This window comes from Chelonia mydas, chromosome 1 (assembly GCF_015237465.2).
Source record: "Chelonia mydas isolate rCheMyd1 chromosome 1, rCheMyd1.pri.v2, whole genome shotgun sequence".
Taxonomy (NCBI): Eukaryota; Metazoa; Chordata; order Testudines; family Cheloniidae; genus Chelonia; species Chelonia mydas.
In genome coordinates, this window is record NC_057849.1 from 117363721 (window position 1) to 117383136 (window position 19416).

Consider the following 19416-nt stretch of genomic DNA (forward strand, 5'->3'; position numbering starts at 1 on the left):
GCTTTCCACCCTCCCATGGATAACCAATAAATTTTTTCAAACCCTACGTCTATCAGAGTTCTAAAGGTTTTGCTTAGATTTTACCCGTAGGTTTATAGCCCAGTTCCAGTGGAGCTTAAATTTAGTGCTAGCAAAGTGTAAGGGTCCCCGCTTTGAGCCCTTAGTGACTTGTTCTCTGTTACACATGTCTATGAAAATGGCTTTCCTGGTTGCTGTAACTTCAGCCAGGAGAGTAGGGGAGCTGTGAGCTTTAATATCAGAGCCTTTCTATACAATTTTCTTTAGGGACAATATTTTTCTTTGACCTCACCCTAAATTCCTGTCTAAAGTGGTTTCCAAATTTCACATGAATCAAGTGATTTTATTTACCAAATATCTTTCCAAAGCCCTTTTCGAGTAAAAGGGAAGAAAAGCACCGTACTCTAGATATTAGAAGAGTTTGGGCTTTTTACCTGGATTGGACTAGACCATTCAAGTCTTCATCTCTATTCTTTGTCACAGTTTCAGGCAGAGTAAAGGGCCACACAGTATCCCCCCTAGAGCAGGGGTTGGCAAACTTTTTGGCCCAAGGGCCACATCTGGGTATGGAAATTTTATGGCGGGCCATTAATGCTCATGAAATTGGGAGTTGGGGTGTGGGTTCTCAGGTGGGGCCAGAAATTAGGTTCACAGCCAATGGGAGCTGCAGGGGTGGTGCTTGGGGCAGGGGGAGTGTGCAGAGCCCCCTGGCTGCTCCTACACGTAGGAGCCGGAGGGGGGACATGCTGCTGTTTCCAGGAGCCATGCGGAGCCACGGCATGCGCAGAGCAGGGCAAGTCCTGGACCCGGCTCCCCAGCAGGAGCTCAAGGGTCAGATTAAAACGTCTGAAGGGCCAGATGTGGCCCCCGGGCCATAGTTTGCCCACCTCTGACCTAGAGGATCTCTGCCTGGATTTCCAGCTGTATTCACTTATGCTACTGATTGGGTGATGTTACACCTCTGAGTAAAGTGGTGGCTCACCCAACCAGGTTCCAGGTGGCTTCCGTGGCCTTTCTGGTTCATGTTGTCTTTCTGGATATTTATAGGGCAGCAACCTGGCCATGGCACTATATCTTTGCCTCTCACTATGCCATGTCTCATCAATCTAGACACAATGCCAGATTCAGAGGAGTGGTTCTACAATCCATGTTAAAGTTGGACTCTGAGCCCACCTTCAATTCATACTGCTTATGAGTCATTTACAGTGGATGGACGTGCAATCACTCAAAGAATAAAAAAGTTACCTATGTTTCTGTAACTGCTGTTCTTTGACATGTGTTGCACATGTCCATTCCACAACCCACCCTCCTTCCTCTCTCTATCACAGTCTTTCTAGCAGGAAGAAATCGAGACGGGTCAGGACAGGGGTCCTTCATTCTTGTCTGCCGTGAAGTGAGGTACCAGAGGGCACTCATGCTGCCCTAATGGTTACTGTTGAGGGAAAAATCTCTGACGTGCACACACTTAAATTAGAATGGACACACACGACATATCTTGAAGAACAACAGTTACGGAAAGGTAGGTAACTGTTTTTTCAGTTACATCAAGGCTGAGCAAGTTCCAGGGTCAAGGACCTCTCACTGAGCATATTTTAACTCCGTCCCCCTCCCATTTAAACTGAGGTCTGGTAGCTTAAGGACTTCTTTGATCACAGCTGCTGCTGTTTCACACAAAAAGAAAGCCAAGACCAAGTCCTTTTAAGACTTTATAAAGGTCAAAGCCAACACCCTACATTTAAGCCAGACACTCCTCACTACTTTTCTAACTAACAAAAGTTGCCTCTTGACTTCACCTATTCAGATGAATTGTACTTCAGTATCCTATGTCAACACAATTCTTAAAAACATTCTAGTTACTGGCTCTTTAAAAGGAGAATGATGTTTGAGCCAGAGCATATAGTTTGGCTTTCATATGCCAGCTTGGGTTTTCATGGCTGTGAGTTAAAGGGAATATACCCAACATTTCTCCCTTTAAACAGAGCTACTTTAATGTGGAAGCCATTGATGGACAACCAGGGACCATCCATCATTGTCCTTTTTGTAACAACTTTTCAGACTACATCCACATTTTAGTAATGAAAGATTCTTAACTGATGGAAAGTGCTACTAAAGTCCTCCATCCAAAGAATGACCCTGAACTGAATGGACCTTCCATGGGACCAAAACGGTCTCTCCATGATCTTATTGCTAAACTGCCACATATCGATATCAATACTAGTGTTTTCTTTAAACGAATATTTGTCTTCTAGTTCCTGAAATGAGTGGTAAGCTACTGAACAGCCATCAGCTGATAGTGAATTGGATTCCAATCTGACTAAGCAGATTCCATTACCAATCCCCTGAGCAAATCAGTCCTCCAACTCAAATTATAATTAAGTTTTAAATAATAATTTAGTAGCTAAAGGGTTCCACTCTACCCTTGGTGTAGCAACTCCAACTGATGGCTCTAGTTTAAGAACATAAGAAAGGGCATACTGGGTCAGTATCCTGTCTTCCGACACTGGCCAAGGCCAAGTGTTCAGAGGGAATGAACAGAACAGGTAATCATCAAGTGATCCATTCCCTGTCACCCATTTCCAGCTTCTGGCAAACAGAGGCTAAGGACACCATCCCTGCCAGTCCTGGCTAATAGCCATTGATGGACCTATCATCCATGAATTTATGTAGTTCTTTTTTGAACCCTGTTACAGTTACATCCTCTGGGTAGCAAAAGGCAATAGGTTGACTGTGCAGTGTGTGAAGAAATACTTCCTTTTGTTTGTTTTAAATCTGATGCCTATTAATTTCAGTTGACCCATAGTTCTTGTGTTATGAGGAGTAAAGAACACTTCCTTATTTACTTTCTCCATACCAGTCATGATTTTATAGACCTCTATCATCCCCCGCCCCCCGCTTAGTCATCTCTTTTCCAAGCTGAAAAGTCCCAGTCTTATTAATCTCTCCTCCTATGGAAGCTGTTCCAAACCCCAAATCATTTTTGTTGCCCTTTTCTGAACCTTTTCCAATTCCAATATATCTTTCTTGAGTTGGGGCAATCACATCTGCATGCAGTATTCAAGATGTGGACATACCATGGATTTATAGAAAGGCATTAAGATATTTTCTGCCTTATTATCTATCCCTTTCTTAATGATTCCCAGCATTCTGTTTGCTTTTTTGACTGCTGCTGCACATTGAGCGGATGTTCTCAGAGAACTATCCACAGTCACTCCAAGATCTCTTTCTTGAGTGGCAACAGCTAATTTAGAGCCCACGTTTTATATGCATAGTTGGGATTATGCTTTCCAATGTGCATGACTTTGCATTTATCAACATTGAATTTCGTCAGCCAGTTTTAGACTGATCTGTCTCTACTGGCAAATACCAACTGCAGCTACCTGCCCAAAGCACCCAACCAACAGCAACTCCAACGCTCTCTTTAACCCAGCAGATTAACCACAAAGAGCACATCAAACATGACTGAAGGCAAGACAAGAAACTGGGTTTAATCTACAGCACAGGAGCTTTAGGTTAGATATTAGGAAACACTTCCTAACTAATTTATAAGGGTAGGCTTCCAAGGGAGAGCGTGAGGGCATGTCGTCCTTACCTTTCTACACCGCTGTACTTACACCCTGAAGGCATGTTAAACATGCCAGAAATCTGGGTGCAAAAGCGCCAGCTCAGAAATAGCCCTTTCCTTGAAAACGTCGCGCGGCTTCGCGGCCCTGGTTTGGACACTCCCGTTGCTCGGATGAGCCGAGAGGGCAAACTCCCGCGCTCCCGGCTCGGCCAACCTTCCCCTTGGACTTTGGGCCCCGGCCAGTTGGGTACACGGGGACTGGGGCTGCCACACACTCCCCGTCCCCGGCCGCTTTTCAAAGTAACCTGGCTGCGGGGCCGGGGCCTGGCAGAGGCTCCCCGGGTTTGGCTCGCACAGAGGGAAGCGGCTGGCCAGGGGAGGCTGGAGCCCCAGTCCCGCAGCCTTGGCTCCCGCCGCGGTGATTGCCGCCGCGTCCCGCCCACACCCTCCCCGGGGACTCCTCTGCTCCGGCAGCGCCAGCTCCGCTTCCTCCTTGGCCCAGCTGCGCGGGCGGGGCCGGTTCTCCAGCTCCAGCGCGGCGAGCTCCCCGGGGCCGGTCCCGCCGCGGGTCCCGCCGCGGGCGGTGCGAGCCCGGCTGCCGCTCTCCTGCCTCCTGGAGGGCGCTCGCCGGACGCTGATGCGGGGGAGGCTGCAGCCTTGGTCTGACAGCCAGGAGGCAGGTGAGTGCCGGCGCCTTCCCTTCCACTTAATGGGGCGACCCAGCCGCTGCTGAGCCGGCCGGCTCCCTCCCTGCACTGAACTGGCCCGGGCTGAGCCGGGGGCCCGGGTTTGCCACGCCACCCCCGGTATGCTCTCAGTGGCTGGGCCCCCCGCCCCCTCCCTTACCCCCCATCTGGTTCGTGTCTCCCCATCGCGAGGGAGAGGAGGCTGCTTGTCCCGAACCTCCTCAGCAGAGTGTAGTACAAGCCTCCAGCGGTTGCATGACTCTGTGCAGTCAGCAAGGGGAGTTACAGCCCAGCCTGCCCCTCCGGCATAGGTGCCGGACCCAGGGGTGCGGGGGTGCTGCAGCACCCCCTGGCTTGAAGTGTGTGTCACATACTCAGCATGTATAAATGCTCTGAGGGAGGTTGCCATATCGATGGCTCTCAGCGCCCCCGCTACACACATTGTTCCAGTGCCCTTGCTCTCGGGGAAAGCTGTTCTGCAGGAAAAGTTGTGGGAGGAGGCGGTGAAGCTTTGCTATATGCGGCCCTGTCTACACGAGCATTTTCCTTGAAATCTCCCGCTGTTGCACTACCAGCTCTGAGCGGGACTGGGTATAGACAGTATAGTGGTTACAATACCAGTGGGTGTGAGAAAAACATGTGTAGAGAAAAGGCCTAAAATAATGCCACTGCAAGATATTGTGGAGATATTTCTCTGGAGTTGGTTCCGGGGGCAGGAAAATAATGCAGCAAAATTGTTTGCAAAGGGAGTGGTGTGGGAATTGCAGTTAATTGAGGAGGCTTTCTGCATTGTCAGAGGGTTTTTGCATGCCTTTCTTGAGTGCTTGCTGGTAACACTCAGAAGAGATGCTTTGGAAATGAACCGCTGCTGTCTTTGTAATCATGTATACTTGGGGAAAGAGGGTGCAAGAAGCTACCAGTTTGATCTTGTAGGATTTTATACTCACCTGTGTACATGCGAATGAGTGCATGAAGAGCAAGGCAGCAAAGAATGAGGTCCTTCTTTCTTAAAGCATGTGGAATACTTTAAAGCCTTTGGGTCACATTAATCCCTGATGTAACTCCTTTGAGAATTTCCCTCTCTAATGTACTGTATAGTTTTTACAATCATTGTCTAATGTATGCCTAAATTGAATTTATTTTGGAAGGGTAGTGAAAGAGAGCTATATATGTTTATGACACAGATTCTGTGTTTCTTACAAACCTGGCACTTCCAGAGACTTCAGTGGGGGCAGAATGCAAGAAGTGCAGGCTCATTCCCAAAGTTTTTAGGAGGCCAGAAAGATTTTGTATTTCCTATTCTTTGTATGTAGCCAAAAGGCTCCAGGGCGATGGTAAAAGCTTTTTTATACAGAGCATATAGTGAATGAGGTACTTACAACATTCAGAGTTGCAACAGGCATTTCAGTTTAAGGTGTAGAAGAGACACTTCTTGCAAGGCACTTACAGATTTAATTTTCCATGTACGTAGAAGATTTTTGAGTAGTTTATATTTCATTGTTAAACATTCATAGTAAACATTGAAAGTTAATTTCTATGAGTCTATACTTCTACTAAGTTTACACCTTTATAGAATGTTCTACATTTCCTTTAAACTGTGCAAGATGTGTACAGCTCTGAGGTTTGTTTTGTAGTGCTGAAAAGCTATGGCTTTCTCTCTCATGTTTGTGTAACTACTTATAGCAAGAGTAAGTTGCAAAAAAATTTTACAGAAAAATCTGCATGTATCCTGAAACTGTCCTGTAAGATCTCAGAGGTGGTTGTGTGCATGTATTGTGAAATATTGCTAATCAAGTCACTACTTCACATTCTTAAATTGTTTTGGTGTGTCAGTTTCTAAAACCACACACTTTTTTGCAATAAAATACAAGTATGGTGTAATTTAATTGCTATACTTAAATATTGGCTCTGGTAAATGCAAACTATCTGTAGACAAGTCTGTTAGAAATTACAATCAAAGTTTTAAAAAATGCCGGGACAGAAAATTTTTTGTTTTGTTTTGTTTTTTAAACACCTTTCTATCTTGTAACTATTAACATACATGAACAGCAACAAAATCATTTAAATTATACAAATTTTTAACTTTATTACCACTCAGATAATAAATTCACATTTCCACCCAAGGATTTAAAATCATATTCATAATAATCCCCACATATCTCACCTTTTATTCCACCTTTTTCAATCTGCAGAATATAATGAGGGTCTCAGGTCTGTAGTTAGTGACAATGTGAATACCAGTTTAGGAGGTCTAGTCTGTTGTCTGCTGCACGCTTCATCTAAATGTAAATAGTTAGTCTAATTTACACATATGAGAACTTCCAGAAATTTTTCGTTTCTACTTTTTTGCCTCTGTAAATCACATAATAAAATCACATCATAGCAGCAGGCTATATATGTCCCTTCGGATGGGAATCATGTGCCATGCTTCACTTCTGTTTATCCCCTGTATTTGCCACCTTTAAAAGACCCATTTATGTTTGGTCAGCCTCATATTATTGTCTGTATATTTATTTTTTTCAAACTCCAAAAATGGTAACTATATATTGTAAATTCTATTTGATCCTAATATAAGGTTATCTATCATTTCCATTGCAATAATTTTCCAGACCTTGTTTCTCCATGCCCCTAACTTCGGGGATCAGTCCTTTTCCAAAAACAAGATATAGTTAGTTTTTATGTAAATTTCAGAAGTAAGCTCACATCAGCAGTTTCCACAGGGCAAAGATTAGATTAGCGGGGAGAAAATGGTATTATTATTACAGGCACTTGCCTTTTAGCTTTTTAATCATTGAAAGAAAGCAATTCCATGATATCTCTATGGCCTTATCATAGGGAAGGGAACAGGTGCATTCATGTCGACTGGGCAATGAAGCAAGAATTCTGCTTGCTTTTATTGCTAGGTAATTAATTTGTTTGACTGTTATAAATATGAAGCAAGACACAATAGAGAATTTGCATTTCTGTTTCTTTGTTATTGTCATCTTGCAAGCTCTCCTTTTAAATTAAAAAAAAAACTTTTAAAATATCTGTATATATTCTTCCAAGTTATTGGGCCTGATAGTTCTCTCGCAATGATGTAGCCCTGTTGACTTTGCAGGAGGAGGAGAATCAATGCCTGCTGATCCATGAATGAGCTCCACCCAGACAGAGGGGTTTGCTCATTTGGTGCTCATTGCATCAGAGTGCTAGTGACATTCCAAGCCATTCCCTCCAACAGGAGGGGATACCAACAGCATATCAAATGTTACATAATTTACAGATATATTATTTATAGTCATGATGGAAGTTTATTAAGCAATTGATAGAAAAGAAGATATGTCTATAATGGCAAAGACTGGGTATTGAACTGTTGAAGAAGCAAAATATGATTAAATAATCAAAACATCTCAGTCAAATATTTATTGTAGGGACAAAGCTGCATTATAGATGCAACAGTGTTAGTGTGGTATCATCCACAGCTAATGATATAGGGCCAAATTCTCCTTCTTTGTGCTAAGACTGAATACATGGGTATTGTGTATGAGTTCTCCAAAGGCATCAAATGATGGAGTCATAAGAACATAAGACCAGAAGGGACCTCTTTGGACATCGGGTCCAATCCCCTACTATCGCAGGCAACCACATCGTATAATCCCACCCGTGCTCTCCCATTTCAGGCTGCAGAGTACGAGCGGGAGCTGATCTGTGGCAGCCCCGCACCAGCCAAAAGCCAACTCAGAGCTACTGTGGATGGAGATCCTTCGGAGTGTACAGAGGGTGAAGATTCCTCCCCCCACCTCTGTACGGACCCTCCGCTGTCCAACCCCCCGCACAGCTGTAATGCGTCATTTCTGCTGCCCTTTGGGGTTCTGCTCACTTGGGGGCAGGGAGCTAGATTTGGCTCAAGACAGATATCTGTTAGCACCAAAATCATTTATCTTTCTGTATTCAGATGTCTGAAAGTGCCTTCCCTGAGCCCTAGGTGCTGTTGAACTGAACATGTTTGTTTTGATTTGCTGAGAAACATTAAGATACACTAATTTGAGCACAATTATTCTTGTCTCAAATTAGCAGACCAAAGCTAGTTCTTGCTAGGATTTCAAAACATTCATTTACTACACCAGTCTCCTTCTATAACTTTGCAGACTCTGAAATACAATTAATAATCCCAAAGTAAATGCAAAGTTAAACATGCAGTAAGTTAATTTACTGCACTTCCAAAGGTCAGTATGAAACAGCCCAAAATATTAAGTATGTCTCGTCTTATTGTAGGGATTTAACGTAATGCACTATTACATAGAAAATAAAGCTCAGCATAAGCTCAAACAAAATGTTCAGTGAAGGAAAGCACTTTGGCATTCATTTCACTATCATGTTTCTAGGATTAATTGTCCCTTAAGGAAGATAGATATATAGATATATGGATTTCCTGTCACTGTGGACCTCTGTTTACCATCAGGCCAACAGAACTCATTTGGAATCTCCTCCCGCTTGTGCAATTTTGGGTTCTGGGGATTTTATTTTCCTCACTCCACCCTTTAAATAGTGGGTATTTAACTAATACCTCAGGCCCAGTGCACTCAGTAGCAAGCTTGATTTGAACTCTGTAGTTAGGGGCTCTGGAGTCTACTATACTACAGTGCAGAAGGCTAGAGATCCACTGACAGCTTCAGGTAAATTTAAAATGGAGGTTTTTTCAATTGAATTAAATATGTAAATTAAATATAAATACAATAATTGCAGTAATCCCTGTGTAATTTATTTTGATATTAAATTAATTTTCTCCTACCCATCAATTTAAAATGTCCATTGTAGTACAGAATATTGAACTGAAAATGCCTACATCTATTGGATAAATTATCAGAGAGGGAAAATGGAAATCTTGGCAGCTAAGTAAGGACCAGTGGGAGTCTCCTGCCACCTGGAGAATTGTGGGAGGCAGTTTGGGATTGTGGGATTGTCTCACAGAAGTCAATGGAACTACAATTGGTAATAAACAGTATACCCAGCGATAAGTATTTGCAAGACTGGGCCCTTATTCTAGAGCGTAATAATTCCGTTCCTGAAAATGTGCATAGATTTATATTAGGGCTGTCAATTAATCACAGTTAACTCATGCAATTACTCAAAAAAATTAATTGCAATTAAACAATTAATCACAGTTTTAATTGTACTGTGAGGCAATAGAATACCAATTAAAATGTATTAAATATTTTGGATGTTTTTCTACATTTTCATATATATTGTATTTTGTGTTGTAATTGAAATTAAAGTATGTTATTTTTTATTACAAATATTTGCACTGTAAAAATAATAAACAAAAGAAATAGTATTTTTCAATTCACCTCATACAAGTACTGTAGTGCAATCTCTTTGTCGTGAAAGTGCAATTTACAAATGTAGATTTTTTTTTGTTACATAACTGCACTCAAAAACAAAACAATGTAAAACGTCAGAGCTTACAAGTCCACTCAGTCCTACTTCTTGTTCAGCCAATCGCTAAGACCAATAAGTTTGTTTACTTTTACAGGAGATAATGCTGCCCTTTTCTAATTTACAGTGTCACTAGAAAGCGAGAACAAGCATTTGCATGGCACTTTTGTAGCTGGCACTGCAAGATATTTACGTGCCAGATATGCTAAACGTTCATATGCCCCTTCATGCTTTGGCCACCATTCCAAAGGACATGTTCCATGCTGATGACGCTCATTAAAAACATTAATCAAATTTGTGACTGAACTCCTTGACGGAGAATTGTATGTCTCCTGCTCTGTTTTACCCGCATTCTGGCATATATTTCATGTTCTAGCCGTCTTGGATGATGACCGAGCACATGTTGTTCATTTTAAGAACACGTTCATTGCAGATTTCACAAAACGCAAAGAAGGTACCAATGTGAGATTTCTGAAGATAGCGACAGCACTCGACCCAAGGTTTAAGAATCTGAAGTGCCTTCCAAAATCTGAGAGGGAAGAGGTGTGGAGCATGCTTTCAGAAGTCTTAAAAGAGCAACACTCCGCTGTGGAAACTACAGAACCCAAACCACCAAAAAAGAAAATCAACCTTCTGCCAGTGGCATGTGACTCAGATAATGAAAATGAACATGCGTCGGTCTGGACTGCTTTGGATTGTTATTGAGCAGAACCCGTCATCAGCATGGACGCATGTCCCTTGGAATGGTGGTGGAAGTATGAAGGGACATATGAATCTTTAGCACATCTGGCACATAAATATCTTGCAACGCCAGCTATAACAGTGCCATGCGAACACCTGTTCTCACTTTCAGGTGACATTGTGAACAAGAAGCAGGCAGCATTATCTCCTGCAAATGTAAACAAACTTGTTTGTCTGAGTGATTGGCTGAACAAGAACTAGGACTGAGTGGTCTTGCAGGCTCTAAAATTTTACGTTTGTTTTATTTTTGAATGCAGTTATTTTTTGTACATAACTCTACATATGTAAGTTCAACTTTCATGATAAAGAGATTGCACTACAATACTTGTATTAGGTGAATTGAAAAATACTATTTTTTTTTACAGTGCAAATACTTGTAATCAAAAATAAATATAAAGTGAACACTGTACACTTTGTATTGTGGGTTGTAATTGAAATAAATATATTTGAAAATGTGGAAAACATCAAAAAATACTTAAATGGTATTCTATTATTGTTTTAACAGTGCGATTAAGTACGATTACTTTTTTTAATCGTGATTACTTTTTTAATTGCTTGACAGCCCTAATTTATATCAAGGAAAGTTCTTACATATTCTGTTAATAATTAAGTTTAAAAGACCCTGGGTGAAATCCTCATGCCATTGAAGTCGGTGGGAATTTTGATCTCTGTGGAACCAGGATTTCACCCCATATTCATTTGGGGCCATATTATAAAACTGTTTTTCATGTTGAGTAATAGCTTATTCCACCAGGAAGAGTAAGGTTGGGTGTACTATTGGAGTAAGGTATTACTCAACATGATTAAGGGTTTCACACTCAGACCCTTAGATAACTAGCCATGTAGGGTACAATAAAAATGAATAGATCCATAATATTAACATCCACAAAATGGCAGGTGGGGTTGTTCTGTTCTGATATTTAATGTTAGATATTTACTAGCCAGTTGAATTGTAAACAGTTAACCTATATTACAAAAAAATATTTTTTTTAAATTGGGAAACAAACAGGTTCATTGGTATCACAGAGTGGGAAGTTGACTTGACTAATAAAAATCAACAATGCCGTAGAGCTCTTGAGCAGCAAGTAGGGCATTTTTTAATAGCATCCATGATCTTGTAGAACATATTTAAGACACAACCAGCAATAAGTTTCTCTTTATGTACTTGAACTGGTTTAAATTCTACCATCTTTTGTAATAGTATGATTTAAGTGGAAAATTTAACAATGTACATTCAGATATATAATGGGCCTGTCTGGGGTCAGAGTAATACATATCTTTGTTGTAGATCCAGTACTACTGTTTGAGATAATTCACGTCAGTAATACAAAATGGGGAAAATTATAACTAGAGAGATTAGGCAGTATAAAACTTTGCATTCTTTACATATAATTTGCAGTTCTATTATAATGAATTAGGGCTCAGCTCTTCATTAAACATTACACCAATTGAAAAATTTCATGCTCTCAGGAATTAACAGTCCGTTGTCCCTTCATGGGGTAGTGGTGGTTAAAGGGGAAAGATAAGTGTGTATATCAAGTAGTCATTTGCAGTATTGTTTTATTCTTATGGTAGGTATGTTTATCATAACATTCAAGGGTCAGTTGGAGCTGTGGCACCTCAGCTGACCCCAGCAGCTACTTCTACCCTGAATAGAGAATCCTTTCTTCAGTGCAGTCAAAGAGCTGCTCTGTGTTCCTATACTGGGCAGGACTTTTCAGGAACTACATTATATCCAGTCACAGAAAAACAAAATTGGGAAGAGAGAGAGAGGGGCTTGGAAATTCTAAGGTTCCCTGTGCAGAGTTTCTGGCTAATCTTCCCCTTATAGCTAGGGGTTTGAAGAGCAATAGTGAGGACAAAGGTTGCAGCCATCAACTGTTTTACTTAGGCCTTTTCTACGTGGCAGAGTTAAGTCGACTTAAGTTACGTTGACTTACAGCACCACTGTAATTAAACAGCTGTTGCACGTCCATACAACACTCCTTGTGTCTACACTGACACTGCGTCGCCCTGACTACATTGACCTAAGCGCTGCATCTCTTCTTGAGGTGGTTTTATTAGGTTGGCACAGTGGGCGAGTAACAGTGGTGGGAGGAGCATTGTAGCGTGTACACCTCTATGGTTAGATCGACATAAGCTGCTTTACATCAACTTAACTTTGTAGTGTGGACAAGGCCATAAATATAACAAGTTACCTTTACTTAGCTTCCCTCACAGCCCCTTCGTTAACCAATGTGTGGGCTAAAGAAACTTTAAAAGTTCAACTTAAAACAGAAAAAGTAGAATTAGAGAAGGCAAAAGGCTATACAAAATCCTTCAACAAGCTGGAAAGGCAGTTCAGAGCAGTTACCAATATTGTTTCAAGTACTAAAGAAAGCTTGCTACAAAGATATCTGCCATCTAAGCGTGTTTAGCCCAAGATTTAGAGTTTATTTACAAGAATCACTAGTTTTCTGTGGCATACAATGATATTTTTAAAAAGAAAAGGAGTACTTGTGGCACCTTAGAGACTAACCAGTTTATTTGAGCATGAGCTTTCGTGAGCTACAGCTCACTTCATCGGATGCATAGCATCTATGCATCCGATGAAGTGAGCTGTAGCTCACGAAAGCTCATGCTCAAATAAACTGGTTAGTCTCTAAGGTGCCACAAGTACTCCTTTTCTTTTTACGAATACAGACTAACACGGCTGTTACTCTGAAACCTGTCTGAATGATATTTTTATCAGCACATCTGCATGGGTCTAAAGAGCTATTAGATTGTATTTGTAGTTCCTTAGTTTCTTCCTCCTATTTTTAAAACAATTTCCTTTAAAAATAAGTCCTCTTAAAAACACAGGATCAAGTTTAGAATCAAATACAACAAACATGATTCTAAATCCTGAACAGCTGACTCCATTGTATCAAATGATGATTTAGGAGGTGAGAGAGATTGTTCTCCCCTCATTCTTTTTTTCTGTCAACAGCAAGAATAGACTGTAGGGCTGCTGTGACAAGAGGGGAATGAGATGGTGATGGGAGAGCAAGGGAATCCTTCCATTTTACCCCAGCATTTTTAGGCATTGGAGAAATTTACAGCTTTTTCTCTACCCAGCTTTTTCTCTGCTTCCTTGAGTTGCGATTATAAGCAAAGCGAGTCATTAGTTTTTCAAGGAAATGATATTACACTATGCTGTTCAAAACACGTTTATTGTCAAAGTAATTCCTTTGCTGTTTAAAAAAGAGCAGATATTGTATAGTGCTACCTGTAGAATATAGGAAATGTATACTGCATGGGTGCAGTATTTTTCATGACCTAGAGCCTTGAAGTGGGCGAAACTGGGGAGATCTTTAGAGGTTTAACTGAGAGTCACACGGGGAAGAGTGAATAGAGGGTTAGCTCAAGATAAATCTTGTATCTAGCCATCTTTTGGGGGGAAGGTAGGAGTTATTAGAGGGTAAAATGTCATTTTTATATTAAAAACAAGGAGGAAAACTTGCTAAAATGTACATGGAGTGTTGTTGTGATCAGCAAAACCAAGGTAGGCAGCACCAACATATAATGCAGTTCAACTGGTTTCTTTAACCAAACAAAATGACCTAGAGCAGCGGTTTTCAAACTCTTTTTCTGGGGACCCGGCTGTAGAAAATTGTTAATGCCTGTGACCCAATGGAACTGGGGATGAGGGGTGTGGGAGGGGCTCAGGGCTGGGGCAGAGGGTTGGGGTCTGGGGGTGAGGGCTATGGGGTGGGGCCGGGAATGAGGGGTTCAGGGTGTGAGAGGGAGCTCTGAGCTGGGGCAGGAGGTTGGGGTGCGGGAGGTGATCAGGGCTCTGGGCTGGGGGTGCAGGCTCTGGGGTAGAGCTGGGGATGAGGGGTTTAGGGTGCAGGAAGGGGTACCGGGTTTGGGGGGGCTCACGGCTGGGGATTGGGCATGGGGTTGGGGCTCGGACTTACCTCCGGTGGCTCCTGGTCAGCGACACAACTGGGGTGCAGAGGCAGGCTTCCTACCTGTCCTGGCAGCAGGTCTGGCTCCTGGCGGAGGTGCACGACTCTTGCCTGTAGGCACCGCCCCCCAACCCCTATTGGCTGGTTTCCGGCCAAAGGGAGTATAGAGCCGGTGTTCAGGGCAGGGATAGGGTGTGGAGCCCCATGGCCCCCCTGCCTAGCAGTTGGACCCGATCCTGGCCACAGCATGGTGTCAGAACAGAGAGGCACTAGCCTGCATTAGCTGGGCAGCACCGCCAACGGGACTTTTAATGTCCAGGTCGGCGGTGCTGACCAGAGCAAGGTGACCCAGTGCCTGACATGCCGCGACCCAGTATTGGGTCGCAACCCACAGTTTGAAAAACACTGACCTAGAGATTGATTAAAAATCGTTTAAACAGAAAGTATCCTGAACACACACATAAAAAGGAGGAAATCTGAAGGGCAGATGAGAAACATGTTGGAGTTAATTACGTGACGCTGACTAAGCAAACTACTGTAATCAATAGTCCTCTCCAGGTCAGTTTAGGTGTCCTGATTTTTCAAGCATGGATGAACATGCATCTACCTCACAAACAGGTATGGCACAGAGGGAAAGAAGGGAAAGGCAAATGCCCAGAGTCTTTATTCTGTTGTGCTTCTTTTAAAGCAGTTCAGGCATTTCAGCGTGACATCTCTCAGTCATTTGCACATAAATCCGGGTCTTTGTATTCTCTCTCTAGCTGTTTTTCTGGTGAGGGTGCAAAATGTTTTCAGTGCCCTCCTTCCCCCTGAGTGGCTGAGCCAAAACCAAAAAACATACAGCTAGCCAATCAGCGGGGGGGGGGAAAAATCAGAGTGAAGTTGACCACCCTCCTCGCCCACCCCTAGAACTGGCCCTGCCTCTCTCTCACCTGGTCCATTCACACTTGGTGTGGCAGCCAGATATTGCCAGTTCTTTGCATAGTGCACAGAGATAAAGGTAAACAGTATAATCAGTAAAACTACTACATGTCCATGAAAGCAGACTTTTAACATAGTCAAGAAAGTTGGAGTTTAAAGCACAGAAGTAAAGTTAAGTGGTGTAATTTTCAAACATGATTAGTGATTTTTTTTGGTCCCCTGATGTTTGGATGCCCAACCAGGAATTTAAAGAGGCCTGATTTTCACGTGGTGGGTGCTCAGCACTTTCTGAAAATCAGGCCCCTTTCAAGTGTCTCAAGTTGGACCTCCAAAATCACACTTGAAAATTTAGGCTTTGACATACAAAAGAGTGTTAATTCAGTGAAAGATCCATTTTCCCCACTCATCATGAGCAATCTGTATGTGGTCACAGGTAGTGCCATCAGCAGTTGTATTTGTGTGCCATCATTCTCTCCAAGTGGTTGGTTTGTAGGAAGGTGGAATAGTGACTCAAAGAAAATACTGTCCAATTCAGTGTTCTCAAAAATCCATGTCACGCAAGGTGACGTGACTCATGGTAGGCTGATTTCCAAACCCTTCTAAAATAATTTGACAAACAAAAATAATGTCAACGGGATCAACCTTCTGGCCTGGTCAGGTGTTCCCTTGCCTGCACCTTTATCAGTCACATTCTTCACAAATCTCAGCTCTCAGTAACACATGAGGTCATAAACATGTGCCTTTATCTCATAGCTTTAGACCTTTTTCACTTATTTCCCCAAAATGAGATGAAAGTAGATGTAAAATACCTTACTGACAGTATGTTCTACTTAATTATATATTGCTCTATAATATCATTGAATGCTGAGCTATATTATAAGAAAAATGATTCTTTAAAATGTTTGCTTTATTCCCCTAGTACACAACTGAGGCAATCAATGTACATGATGTTTTACAGTGTCTGAATGTTGAGAGTACAGAATGCTGAGTATATGGATCAGTAAGCCTATTCTCTTTGATGACTGGTTGTCTTTCAGTTACTTTCTGAAAAGCACTTCTACTGTATGCCATTTGGTACAAGTTAAACGACTTGGCCCCATTTCTGTCTTCTGACTAGTTCACGCTGTCATTTAAAACACGGCAGAATTTGGCTCAGAGGTTTCCAAGGGAGTTGTATTTACTTGCTCCAGTCTGAATTTGAATGAAGGTCTTCAAGCAGAAATATGTGAAAATTATTAACATTTTGATTGTAGGGGAATTATTACATTTATTACATTTTAATCTTCTTATTCCATAAAGTAACAGGATGGACTAGCGGGCAGATATTCAAAGGTATTTTAGGTGCCTAAAGATGCAGATAGGTGCCTAGTGGGATTTTCAAAAGCACATAAGTGGGATCAGCGCTTCTTTAGGTGCTTTAGAAAATCTCAGTAGGCACCTATCTAAATCTTTACGCACCTAAATACCTCTAAAAATCTGGTCCTATATGAGTTGCTGGAGGTCTCTTCCAACACAAGTGATTCTGTTATTATATTGAAAGATGTCAAAGTGGCTGGGGTATTATTTTAGAGGGGGGAAAGTGTGTGTCAAAAATACCTTTAATTTTCTGGAGCGCCAATAACTCCCGGTTATGATTATTTGTATTTTAAGACACAGTTCTGTTATGAGACTATTGGGATTGATGCTCTGCACGGTCAAATGAGAGACCTGTGTGTGATTTCTCACTCATTAGCAGGGAGTGATTCAAGTCATTAGAGCAGGAAAGGCCACTTATTACTATGAAGGGATATGGGAGAAACCCTGTGGACCTCTAAAGGAGTCCCAGCTAATATTTATTGGGCAGAAGGCAGGTCACAGTGATGTGGGGTCTTAAAGGGTGGGGAATAAAAAGTAAGCTCCCTGGGACATATACACATTCAAAAGAGAGCAGACTTAACATCATTACCACCTTATTTTGTTTCCTATTAGATCATAACCATAACTCTGAGATGATCGAGCAAAATTTAGTTCCCACAGCTGTTGTGAGCAGGTGACATTCTGGCTTTAATCAGGATTTCCATACTGATGGCTGCTCACACAAATCTGATAAACTATTATGACAAGGTCTGTGGCTTTAAGGTTCATGACAGAAGGCAGATTGGTATCTTACTCACAGAGAGACCTAATAGAATTACCCATTGATTTTTCTGTAGCCAGGTCCCCCAGGGGATTTATTCATTCAGGGATTAAAATTGTTCCACGCTTGTCTGATTTGTTCAAAGATCATGTGTTACCCTTCGCTAGAGACAGAGAGACCTCAAAAATAGACATAACTTTCCATAATCCCTAAGCAGAGGAACAAGCCTTACAAACTGTTAATATTCTACCTGTTGGAGGCTTTTATACCTCTAGTACTTCAAACAGTGCCTACTTCTGTCTCATCCTCAGTCAAAAATGAGTTGAAATATCTGCACTGTAAGTTTGTTTAGAGTGGCAGAAAGCCCAGAGTTAGTTTAACAATGTTTTAGCTAGATGCTGAACATGGAGGCTTAGATTGCCAAGCTGGAAAAAGAAAAATCAGGCAGTTTTTTAGTAAGGCTTATACAGGGAGTAGGTCATCATCTCTGGTGCCAGATCTGATCAGCATTCTGTATTTCCAGGGGGAATATGTTTTGCCTTTCCCAGTGAATGAATTGATATAATCTTCTCAAAAGATCCATATTCCTCAGATTACACTGAGTGAATCTCTCAAACATAATGAGTCAGGCAGTGTAGTCAGCTGGGAAATCAGATGTGAACATACACCACCCTATCTTTAACTCTTGCTAAAGTTGTAAAACAAACCAACAAAACCAAGAACATTCAAAGTGCAATCTGCAGGTCCATCCTTTATTTGTGCCCAGGCATTTGAGAACATGTTGTTAGTAACTGATCGTGCACTGATCTAGGACTCGGGCTACCTTTAAGCAACACAAAACAAGGATCTAGTACAAAGTCAGAATCTTGACTGTAACTTTGAATTTCCTTTTGTCTGTGTTGTCACAACCTTAAAATAATTAATATTTTGTGTGTTCATTTCCCCTTTCATTAGAAATTGTAGTTAAAAAATAATTTTAAAGAGAGAGAGAAAAGCAAGAGATTGGAGAAAAAAAACCCAAACCCTTCCACACAGAAGGAAGCTGAGATTATGGAGCCATTGTAGTCTATTGTGTAACTATCAGGGGCTTGATCTGACAGCTGTCAATTTGGCAACATTTCCTTGGGACTAAAGAGTTGGGTCCCTCACAAACTTAAAGATCAAGGGAGTTTAATGGCGCCTATCTGTCATTTGTAATAGGATGATGGGATATGGAAAGAAAATGCTTACTGACCGGCTGTTTTGAAAAAATTATAGTAACTGGTTGAAAGACTATCTCCTATATAACTCAGTATAATAAGCAAAAATGTATAAGGCTCTGTGATGGGATATACAAACCCCATGCTGGACAACAAGGGGTTAAGGAACTGCTGTGGCCTCAGCCAGCTCCGCCTCACACAGGTGCTAGGCATGCACAGGCTGGAGGAGTTTAAAAGGGAGCAGAACAGCTCACTTGTGGGTGGACCAGGGAAGAGAGCAGATCTGCAACCTGTAGCTCCTGAAGAAAGGACTGACTGAAGGCAGGAGCTTCCCAGCCAACCACTCCCTGAAGGTCCCTCCCTGAGAGAAAGGAGGACCAGATCCTGATACACCCTGAGAGGGAGGCATTCCATTTTCTCCATTACTAACTCAGTTTGTTTGTGTTAATTGCCCTTGCTTATTTGTTTGTGGACTACTCAGAAAGGGGAGAGACTTTGAGGTGACCTGGCCGGAGGGCTAGGTCACAGGACGAAGCAGGCCACTGAGGAGAGAGAGCTGCCATGCCACATCTGACCACAAGGAGGTGCCAGTGGTGAGTCCACCCCTTTACAATTGGTGGACAATGTTGACATCCTTCCCACCTGTGGAGAGAGAAGAGGACTGACTGACTCAGACGGTCAAACACCCTAGACCTAGAGATGTGAGTTGGTAGGACAGACAACATGGATCTAACGTGGATGACTGAGAACCACCAGGAGCAACAGGCAACCCAGCAGCAGCAACAATCCTGCAGCAAATGGCTGTCCAGCAGTAACTGATCTGGGACTT

General features: G+C 42.2%; 1 protein-coding gene across 2 annotated transcripts in view; it reads left to right on the plus strand.

Annotated features, from left to right (window-relative positions):
• Window positions 1-3928: 3928 nt before the first annotated feature.
• CRACDL (CRACD like) overlaps window positions 3929-19416 on the plus strand; it is a 104862-nt gene continuing 89374 nt past the window's right edge. For both annotated transcript variants that reach the window (XM_043537206.1, XM_043537224.1), the window contains exon 1: window positions 3929-4260. The gene's annotated coding sequence lies outside the window, so the exon portion shown is untranslated. The remainder of the gene's footprint in view (window positions 4261-19416) is intronic.